The sequence below is a fragment of the Triturus cristatus genome, chromosome 7, assembly GCF_964204655.1.
Source record: "Triturus cristatus chromosome 7, aTriCri1.1, whole genome shotgun sequence".
Taxonomy (NCBI): Eukaryota; Metazoa; Chordata; class Amphibia; order Caudata; family Salamandridae; genus Triturus; species Triturus cristatus.
Window position 1 is genome coordinate 618,584,192 of NC_140590.1, and position 11,273 is coordinate 618,595,464.

The 11,273-nt window shown below is 49.6% G+C and overlaps 1 long non-coding RNA gene across 1 annotated transcript in view; it reads left to right on the top strand.

The window, feature by feature from the left end:
• Positions 1-5,619, top strand: part of LOC146810214 (uncharacterized) — a 102,309-nt gene extending 96,690 nt beyond the window's left edge. The window contains exon 4 of the long non-coding RNA XR_014965644.1: positions 5,326-5,619. This is a non-coding gene — a long non-coding RNA (uncharacterized LOC146810214). The remainder of the gene's footprint in view (positions 1-5,325) is intronic.
• The last annotated feature ends 5,654 nt before the right edge of the window (positions 5,620-11,273 follow it).

Genomic DNA, 11,273 nt, shown 5'->3' on the forward strand with positions numbered 1-11,273 from the left:
TCAGGTATAGTGTAATCCAGTGGTATAAAGTGCTGATTCATTTTGATCATGGTTAACCTCTCCGAAGTTTGGGGTGGGAGACTGGTCCTTCTCACTGTCAGAATTGCACCAGCAGCACTGAAAACACGCTCAGAAGTGACACTTGCGACAGGGCAAGCTGGATAGTTTATCACCAGCCTGCTGAGCACTGGCCATTGGTGCCTTTTCCCATACGAATAGAGCAATGGGTTTTGATCAAAGTAGACCTCTGTTGGGTCATTCAGATAGGCCTGGACCATCCGTTCAATGCTCATGGGTGCTCTGCTTTGCTCAGCCACTTTTGCCTTTGCCTCAGCACTGGACCTAAGCCCTGCCTGTAGACACCATTCCTCTGCCGATTTTGAGGCTAATGCTCCTGTTCTTGTTGTTTTTCTTGATGTTGTAGGTGGTTTTGCCTGCTGTGAGCCAACCACACTGCCCTCAGGCTCTGCGGTTGAACTTGAAGGCTGACCTGCTGTACTTGTTGTGGCCTGGAGGAGCTGGCCTCCAATTCCCGGCTGTTCTTTTTCTAGCTGGCTGGCTTGCACAACTTTCCAAGTTTTGTAGCTCGCAAAATTCCTGTCTGAAAAAGGAATGAAAGTGTCCAGTAATGGTTTGTACCGTGGATTAAGAATTGTGGCACAAATGTAATGGTTGGATGACACAATGCCTCTTTGCATTCTTGCATTTTCAGACAAGCGAAGGGTTAAGCTCTTCACCAACTCATATGCTTCTTTTTCTTCCTCCACATCTGCATACATTGCAGACACCCCCTTCAGCTGTTCCTGTAGCATGTGCAACAATGGGATTGCTTGTCCCATAGTACAGTCCTCCTTGCTGACTTCACGAGTGAAGACCTCAAAAGGAAGTAGCATCTCTGTCAGGCATTTAACTAGGCCCCAGTGGTCTATCTCGATGACCATGCCTTTCACAGTAGCATCCCCTCTTTGCATGACACTCACAACAACAACAAGCAGGAGGCCTGGAAAACATTGAACTCAAGCAGGCCTATATTGACACAGACTTTACAAAATGACCCCTAGCCACACGGGAAGGCTCAGCCAAGGCAAATGATGTCCCACTATTCCATACAATCTCATACACTGGCCAGAAAAAGGAGGCATGCTAAACAACACAGATTTAATGCAACAATGCCAAAAACAAAAATCCACAGGGGTAAAAAATGTTTGCAAGTTACACAACAACCACACACATCCAACAAAGGCATTTATTTAACACACATGAAAAAACTGAACTACCAAAAAAAACATTTTGCATTTCAATCCAATGTCATCCATGCCCTAAATGATGTTCAAATTCAACAGACACCACATAAACAGTTGTTTCATGCACCTATGAGTAGCTCTGGGCCTACTGGCAAAAAGGCCTATAGGTAGACTACTGAGTTAGTGAATTAAATAAATATTGCAAATTGACTTCAAGAGTTGGAGAAAGTGTAGTGAACTATGCAACATGTTTCCTTTATAAAAGAAGACAAAGAGGTCTATTAGGATGGCGGTCGGGAAACCACCCCGACCGCCATGGTAGCGGAAACCAACCCACCGCTGGTACCGCAGCATAACCGGCGGTCCGATTAGGATCAACCACCCAAAAATTCCAACCGCGGCGGAAAGAGGCAACAAAAAAACGCCCATAGCGGGCGGAGCTGGTGAAAAAACGTCCATGACGGTTGGATTTGCGGCGGAAACACACAAAACCACCGCCAGGCCCGCAGAGTAAACGCCCATATAATTAGTATTCCCCCGATGTGACAGCGGTACGTTCCGCTGTTTGCAACCGACGCGGTAGCAAACAGTGATGAATGGGAGAGCCGGCAGAAGGGCTGTAGCATAGCCACCGCTGCATACGCTCCGTGACAAATATGGCGGTCGACCAAAAAAACTCACAACAAGGCCACCAAGTGCACACAGAAAACTAGCCCTGCCCCCAAAAACACACAACAAACCCCAATGACAAACCCCCATGACAACTTCAAAAATAGAAATCACAGGACAACCCACACAACACACCTGACAGCAATACCCCATTTTGACATACCCACATAGCTGAGTATAAAACCAGCACTTCCCTAACCACAATCCTTTGCAATACTCCAGAAGTGAAGGGCCATACACCACAGCTGAAAGGAGAGGCAAATCAGCACACCATCACTGCACACACACCAGACACATCACCACCACCACTTCCACACCTGCACCTCTAACCCCTTTGCACATCACATACCATACACATCACCACCACTCACACACCTGCACCCCTAACCCCTTTGCACAGCACACACCATGGCACCACAGAAAATGCCCAAATTCACAGAGAGTGAGTTGTCAATCATGGTAGACGAGATAATCTGATTATTACTAGTGTTTGGCAGCCTGGTCCAACAGACACCATTAGCCACAAGAGCACAAATGTGGGCAAGGATAGTCGACATGGTCAATGCAGTAGGGACCACCCCGCGCTCCAAAAATGAAATCATGAAGCGGTGGCATGACCTGAAGAGGGTTGTGAAACAAAAAAAGAACAAGAACCGTGAGCTGGCTCAGAGGACTGGTGATGGCCCTCCCATTCCATCAAAAACATTCACTGCATGGGATGAGAAGGCCCTTGCCATACTGCATCCAGAGAGTCTCACAGGAGGACAAACACATGTATACCACTACACTGCTATGTACTGTTCTGCACAACTACAAAGCTACATCTCCGAGGACCAAGTACATTCATCTGCCCCACAATACCCAACACAGGTCTCACAGATGTAACATGCACTCCATCTGAATCACCCCAAAGGAAGCCAACATTTACAGGGTTGTATGTGTCCAGGCAACCAGCGCTACAACTCCCACCAGGCTCTCCTTACCCAACCCTGAGCAGGATGGAGCATTCCCACCCCACCCAGATGCAGTTGGCAGCCATTGTAAGGTTCACCCTCACCTAACAGGTAGGTAGCCATCTTAACATGGAGGGTTTTTTGGGGGTGGGAGGCCTGCACCACAACTTCCAACAGGCCCCCTGTCCCACCAGAAGCATGTGGCAGACATTGCATTGTACACCTTCACCTAACAGGTAGGTAGCCATCTTCAGAGGGAGGGGTGTGTGTGTGAGGCCAGCATAACAACTCCCAACAGTCCCCCTTGTCCCACCCCTGAGCAGGATAGAGCACTCCCCAACACCCAGAAGCATCTGGCAGCCATTGCATTGTACACCTTTACCTAACAGGTAGGTAGCCATCTTCCCAGGGAGGGCTGTTTGGGGGTGGGAGGCCTGCACCACAACTCCCACCAGGCAACCCTGTTACACCCCTGAGCAGAATGTGGCACTCACCCTCCACCATGAAGCATGTAGCAGCCATCGTAGTACACCAACCAAACTTACAGGTAGGCAGCCATTTACCAAGGTTGTTCTGTTTGTGTGTGGGAGGCCTGCACTACTACTCCCACCATGCCCCCTTGTTCCACAAACCAAGATGGAGCACTTACTCCAACCCAGATGCATGTGTCAGCCATTGCATTGTACACATCAAACTAACAGGTAGGTAGCCATCTTATGCTCTCTTGTCCTACCCCTGAGCAGGATGGAGCCCTCCACCTCACACACAGAGAGATGTGTCACAAATTCTGCCCAAATGTGAAAAAAGAACAGGTAAGTAGACAGTACATGCACCCAGCCATTCCTCTCAAAAAGCATGGTGCCACATGACAACACCAGCCCTCTCATCCCACAAAAATACACACAGATCCTATTGCTACTTACAGTGTGCAGACAGCTAAGCACATGTAACTGTTACAGCAACCAAAGTGTGACTCACCAATTCACATGTTGAAGAAAGCCTGTGCACAATCATGCACAGCACTGAACGCCATGTGTAAGTTCCATGGGGCCAGAGCATCAGGGACCATATGAAAACAAAGCAAGCATGGTCTGTAGTACAAATTGAGATTTGCATATGATATGACAAAGGTATGCATGAGAAAACAATGGCTAGCTCATGCTCAGATGTAACGCCTGCCAGGCAGAGTAATCAACAAAGATGCTTCACATTAAATCGTTGTGGCGCTAGTCGTTAGATGACAACATGTTCCTGTAATCACAAAATATGCACGTGGCGCATGGTAGGTATTGACATGTACCACAAATGTCTTTGTAGGTTTAATCGTGCGTATCATCAAATGAAAAAAGGAACATGAGAACAACCAGCCGACACGTGTTTCGTCAACGGGAAACAACCCGTGACTCTTCAGGGCTGAAAAGAATAAGGATGGCAGGTAGCCAAAGTTTAGTCTTGATGGGTGGAAAGAGGTGAGGAAATCACCGTATTGGCTGCGATATGCAGGAGTGTGGAAGGCTTCGGAGTAGGCGCGTGGGCGCAGTAAGAACACCAAGAAGTCACTTGCACAAAGCGGCAGGGACAAATGGCGGTAAAATCCGTTGGGATGTGTGGATGACGGGCAGCGAGCTGGAATCGTCTCGCGCGAGACGATTCCAGCTCGCTGCCCGGACCTCACGATTTCTCCGTGGAGTGACTCACCCGTCATCCACACATCCCAACGGATTTTACCGCCATTTGTCCCTGCCGCTTTGTGCAAGTGACTTCTTGGTGTTCTTACTGCGCCCACGCGCCTACTCCGAAGCCTTCCACACTCCTGCATATCGCAGCCAATACGGTGATTTCCTCACCTCTTTCCACCCATCAAGACTAAACTTTGGCTACCTGCCATCCTTATTCTTTTCAGCCCTGAAGAGTCACGGGTTGTTTCCCGTTGACGAAACACGTGTCGGCTGGTTGTTCTCATGTTCCTTTTTTCATTTGATGATACGCACGATTAAACCTACAAAGACATTTCTGGTGTAGACCTTCTTCGTACTTTCAGCCTTACCCTCCGGTCCCACCACATTGTGTTTACTCTTAAACGTGTGCGCAGAACCTGTCTTCATTTGTAGTGGGTGTCTCCTACACCCCAAATCGCAGGGGTTCTTTTTTCTTGCCAGGGTTTGTTTTCCCCTGATCTTGCAGCACCGTACTTACCAATCCACTTTCTGACCCTTGGTGTGTTATGTTTGAGCGCCATTCTTCCTTCACCAACTAAACCCCTCACAGAACCTAAATTGACATGTACCACCATGGACAAGTAATGCATGTACCGCCACATCATGTCAGGATGCACAGTAGTGTGCAGGCAAACAATGTGATAACTAGTAAACTGTGTGGTTTACAACCTGTGAATAAGATATATCTAACACCAAGATTGAGGGGTGCACTTCAATGACCATTTCCCCTCTGTCCCACAGGTGACTAAGAACTGACTGCAGAGGACAACAACAGCAACCTGCAGAGCCAAGCTCCCCCCCCCACCTAGAACATGGAAGTTGACTCCTGGGATTCTGAGGACGTGGAGCTCGAAGACGGCCTATCTGGTGTGTCAGGGTGCAACAGGTCCCAAGACCACATTGTCCCCCCACCACATCTGCAGCAACACCATCTTCTCCACAGATTCCTGCTGTAACGGCCTGTGCGTCCTCCACCACCAGCACCACCACCACCAGTGCTGCCTGCACCACTCTCCCTGCCCCAGAGGATGACCAGCCCACACCACCAACTGAGGAGGGCAGGGAGAGGCTGCAGGTGCCTACAGTGGTGAGGCAACAGGTCTGTGGCAGCAGGGAAGGTGGAAGGGCAAGATTCAGTCAAAGACAACCGGACACTGGGACAGAAGCCCTGCACAACATCAACAGAGTCCTTGGGGCCTATGTACGAGCCCAGGGATGAAGGGGCCGGGCTGAGGAAGATTTACACGAGCTCCTTCTGCTGATGAGGTCCATGGACACCCGCATGGGCCAAATTGTAGACCTCTTGGGCCAGCTAGTGGCGGCACTGAGGGACAGGCCTGCGCCACAACCAACACCTCCACCTCCCTCTGGTGGGCCGCAGGATGACAGTTCACCATCCTCCCCTGTGGACACAGAGAGGGGTGAGTCCTCACACCCCACTGGCCCATAGCAGGGGCCCCCCACAAACCGACCAAGGGGCCGTCCTAAGAAATCCCTGGGAGTTTCCCGTGGCAAAGCACCTGCCAAATGCCAGTCACTGAGCCAGCCATGATGGCAACACTTTTCAATACTGCATTGACTTTTGAACTGTCCTTACCCACACTGCCTTGTGAATGACATCTGTCTGTTGGACTGGGTCACCACATCAATGTGGTGATTACTCTATTGTCTCATGTACCATAACAGACAACTCACTGCTTCACTAATCACCTTATTGCAAATATTCACCCGTCACATGTCCCCATTGTAAATAAACACTCCTTACACACACATGTCGTTGTGTCTGCTCCGTGTTTATTCCAGGAAGTGCAGGCTTCACCATGATTACAATGTACCTGGAGTTTGGAATGTATGTAGGCAAGGAGAGGCTGAAGGGACCTAGGAAAACACAACAGAACAAAATTCACTGTCAGGTGTTGGCATCACAGCCATCACACATTTGTCATCAAGGTGCTACAATCTGCACACATTACAATGAGCAACAGTGCCAACATAAACATCCTGTAGATGTGCCAAACTACCCTGTCCCAGAAACATCGGCAGCCACCACTAAGTCAATAACCAGCTGCAGTCACAAAGCTAACATACACCTTGCCAACAACAGCGACATCAGCATACAGTGGGTCCCTAGTACATGGTCACTCATCTTCAGGTGAAGTAGCGGTTGATGAGCTGTTGACGCAGGTCGACACCTTCCTCCTCTCCACTATCCTCGTCACTGGACACGGGTTGGTTTGCAGGCGGGGGCCTTGGCTGCTCATCAGCATCCAGGAGCTGGGGATCTCCTTGCGCAAGACCAGGTTGTGGAGCATGCAGCATGCCACTACAATCTGACACACCTTCATGGGCGAGTACATCAGCACGCCTCCGGTCTTGTCCAGGCAACGGAAACGTGACTTCGGGAGACCGAAAGTACGCTCCACCACACGACGTGTCCTCCCATGGGCATCATTGTAGCAGACTTCAGCTGGTGTCCTTGGATTCCGCAGTGGGCTCAGTCAGCAACCAAGGATGGTTGGGATATGCTGAATCACCTAGGTGTGGGAAACACAGAGAAACCTTGTAATGTAACTGTGGCAGAGGACAGCATGTCACACACACAGCACGCTACTGGACTCTTCATACTCACCCACAATCCACACACGCTCCGGAAGCAGATTATCCATCAGTCGTGACACAATGCTGTTACGCATGATGTACGAGTCATGGGCCGAGCCAGGGAATTTGGCACAGACGTGTGAGATGATCGTATCCGCCTGGCACACCACTTGCACATTGATGGAATGGAAATGCTTCCTGTTCCTGTAGATGTGCTCAGGTGCCTGTGGTGGAACCAGGCCTACATGTGTGCAGTCAATGGCACCAACAACATTGGGGATGTGCCCAAGGGCATAAAAATCTCCCTTCACACCTGCCAATTCATGCCTCCTGGGGAAATGGATATATGTGTCCTTGTAGACCATCATAGCGGACAGGACATCACGTAGCACCATGCTGAACATAGGTTGCCACATCCCACCTGCGCTGGCCACCGTGTGCTGGAAAGATCCAGTAGCAGAGAAATTCATGGCTGCCATAACCTTAGACATTGGCGTGAAAGCCGTTGGATATGTTCTGCGAGGCTGCAGGTGGGGCTCCAACATAGCACATAGGTCTTGTAGGGTGGCTCGATCCAGACGGAATTTCCGAATGACCTCCTCATCCACCATATCTGCCAGTACTGTGTAGGGACAATGCACATTTGGTCTCCTCCTAGGTGAGATGAAAGGGGACACATTTCAATGCAATACACCATGAGACGTGTCCAACATCTTACGTTTTGATTGACACAACACCAACAATGACTGTCATCACAGTTAAGCTCACAGACCAACTTACATGTAGGGACACCTTCAGCTACACCAGTCGTACACCTGTCCACTTTTCACACAGCTAGCACCTCAAAAATAAGATCTGACCATGTGAATGCCCATAGGGATATGACCACATCTTGCATGATCAGCCCTGAGAGTAGCTCATACAGCATATGTGTGACACTGCAACACTACTGACTCCTACATAGCTGCTGTACCTGCCACACCTCCTTGCATATGTCTAAGAGGGAAACACATCACCAACACAATGGCACAGTCTGTGCATAAACAACAAGTATGTGCATGAGCAAAGAAAATTAGATATGCAAATATGCACAATGTGTAGTCAGACATTCATCACTGTGAATTGCTCAGCCCTATCACACATTAACATGTGTTCCCATTGGAGAGTCCATCCCAACACTGTTCTGTGTACATGCCCAGCAATATCACAAGTGACATGTGAGGGAGTACATGCCAATTTTATCAATCATACACACCAACATGGCATGTGCAGTCAGCAGTGGGCTAAATGTCACATTCGCTTTGTGTGCCCAATCATGTGCCATGAATCATGTGTCTACTGTGCACTGGGGAGAACTGGCCATTGGCCATTCACACAGCATGATGTGTCCATAGGTGCTGTGAGAGTGCTCTGCCACCCAAATCACGGTCCCTGGCACCAATGTATGGCAGCCAAATCGCGGAAGTGACCGCCTGGCCCCTGCGGTGTGTCACTGCCAATGGCAAAGCCACACTCGCGGATGTGATAGATGCATACGTATTGTCAAATGGCAGTTGGCATGCTCTGCCACCCAAATCACAGTTCCTGGGAACAATGCATGGCAGCCAAATCGCGGAAGCGACCGCATGGCCCCTGCGGTGTGTCACCGCCAATGCCCAAGCCCTTACAGCCAATGGGTACTGCTATCGCGGTAGCCTAATGCATGTTTGAAAATCAGGGAAGGCGTGCTCTGCCACCGCGGGGTCAGTCATTGGATGCATTTGAACAAAGCTGACCTGGAACACCAATTGCAGCAGATCTGAACCACTGAAATTACCCCAGGGGGTTATATATGTGTGGGAGAGAGCCTCACTTCTCCACTGCTTTCAGAGCCTGCTGCCTGCCACCTCTCACCACCAACTGCTGCTGCTCCTGTCTCCTGAACCCAGTGATGGCGAGGACTGAGAAGATCCGTGCCCGTTCCTTCACCACAGAGGAGCAGGAGGTCCTGGTGGACGAGGTGCTCTCACAGAATGGGAGGCTAATATGGTGCTCCAGATGTCATGGTAAGTGTTTCAGAGTGGAGGTGAGAGTGCAGAGAGTGCACACATGAAATTTATCTGCTGCAGTATGTGCCTGAGAGTGAGGGGTTGTGTCATATACTGCCTAGCATGCTGTCTCTAGGGGAAAGGAGTGTGTATCCAATTTCACACGTTTCCCTGCCTGCACATCAAAATTGGCGGGACATGTATTGTTTTTTCAGCCATACTATGACGCAGTAAGTTGGTTAGGCAGGAGTCGGACAGAAATTGCCTGTGTATATGGATGTGTGGGTCACAGGCTCATCTTTGGCCTTACCAAGGGTTTACGTCCAAATGATACCGATAGAAGTGTGGCTGACTCAAAAATCACATCATGTATAGTTCAGCACTATGCCAGAGGCTGACAAACTTGGTGGTAGTTCACCTATGATACAGCAGACTGTCGTACAATTGTACAGGGTCCCCCTACCATTTACATCAGCATGTGTACTGACTAGCATGTGTAGGCACTGTTTACACTCTCAATTTGTAATTACTAGTGCCCCATGTTGGACCTCAGTGTGAGCCTACCTGGCATGCACAGTCACTGCCCAATCTGACAGGGACACATCACTGTATGCACAGAGTGTAACATATGGTTTATCTGCTAGACTATCCATCAAAGAGCCATTTCTCACCTGTAGATTGCACACAACAGGCCTTGTGAGAAGGATGTGAAATTGTGTCCCTAAATGTGACCTCCATGACACAGTGAGCCATTCACAGGGCAAGGACATTGAGGGTTACACAGTGTTGGACACAGTGAGTCTGCCCCGAAACATGATTACCGATGTGATGTATGTTTTGTTCACCCACAAACTGGATAGTAGATGTAGGCACCCTACACATAGCTTTCTGTGTTGGCATCCTGCACGTGTATGAGATGGCCAGGTACTGTGTCCACACTCATACCTACATGCATTTTCATATGATTCTCCCATGCTAAAGTACCATGTGAGATGCTGTATTGTCTCTGCTAGACATATCTGTGAGGTTGTGCTGAGTTAGTATCATGCTCCTGTACTGAGAGATAGTGGTACATAACCCTGTGTCACTGATTTTTTAACCCTCTTGTCTCCCATGCCTGCAGATCAAAGTCCACCAGTGTAAAGCCATGTGGATGGTCATTGCACACAAGGTACGTGCTCTGGGTGTCTGTAAACGACGGCCCACACACTGCCACAAGAGGTAGGATGACATCTGCCGGCTCAGCAAAAACGTGGCAGAGATGACACTGGGGCTGCTCCCTCGGACTGGCAGGTTGGCGCGCAGGAGCATGACACCACTAATGGCCCGCATCTTAGCTGTGACACAGCCTGAGCTGGATGCATGTTTGAAGGACCATCAGCAGCAAGCTGGGGGTGAGTATTGTGGGAAGACTTACTTTGGTTGTGAATGGCTGCATGTGTTCGAAGCCTAGGCCAATGCTGGGCTCTATGATGTTGCTAGTGTGGGGCAATGGCTTGTAAGTAGGCACTGTGTTGGGTGCATCTGTCATGCATTTTCACTGTCTGTACTATCTCATGTCATTGGAGTAATGGCACATGACATTGCATTCTAAGTTGTGGCCTTCTGGCAACATCTGCATTTGGGTAGTCAGGGACATCCCATGGAAGGGAATGGCTGTGTGACACTTATGAGTGTGAGTGTTACTGCACATGGTGGTGTGCAACATGGGGAATATCATCATCTTGTTTCGTGCTTTGCTTCCTTATGATTGCTGTGTTAAGGCCACAGTACTGACCCTACATCTCTATTTATTGCAGCATCTCCCATGACCACAGAAGGACAGGGGACTGACACCAGTGGTGAGGCATCAAGCACAACTGCTACACACGAGCACAGTGACACTGATGTGACCATCGCCTCGGAGGGGGACAGAAGTCTGATTAAGGAATCACAGCCAGAGACACCAACCTCTACGTCATCTGATGCCAGCGGTGACACATCTATATTGGCGGGCACAGAGAGCGGGAACTCTGCCTCCTCTTCCACCACACAGCATCCAGTGCCCACCCTCCCCTCTACTTC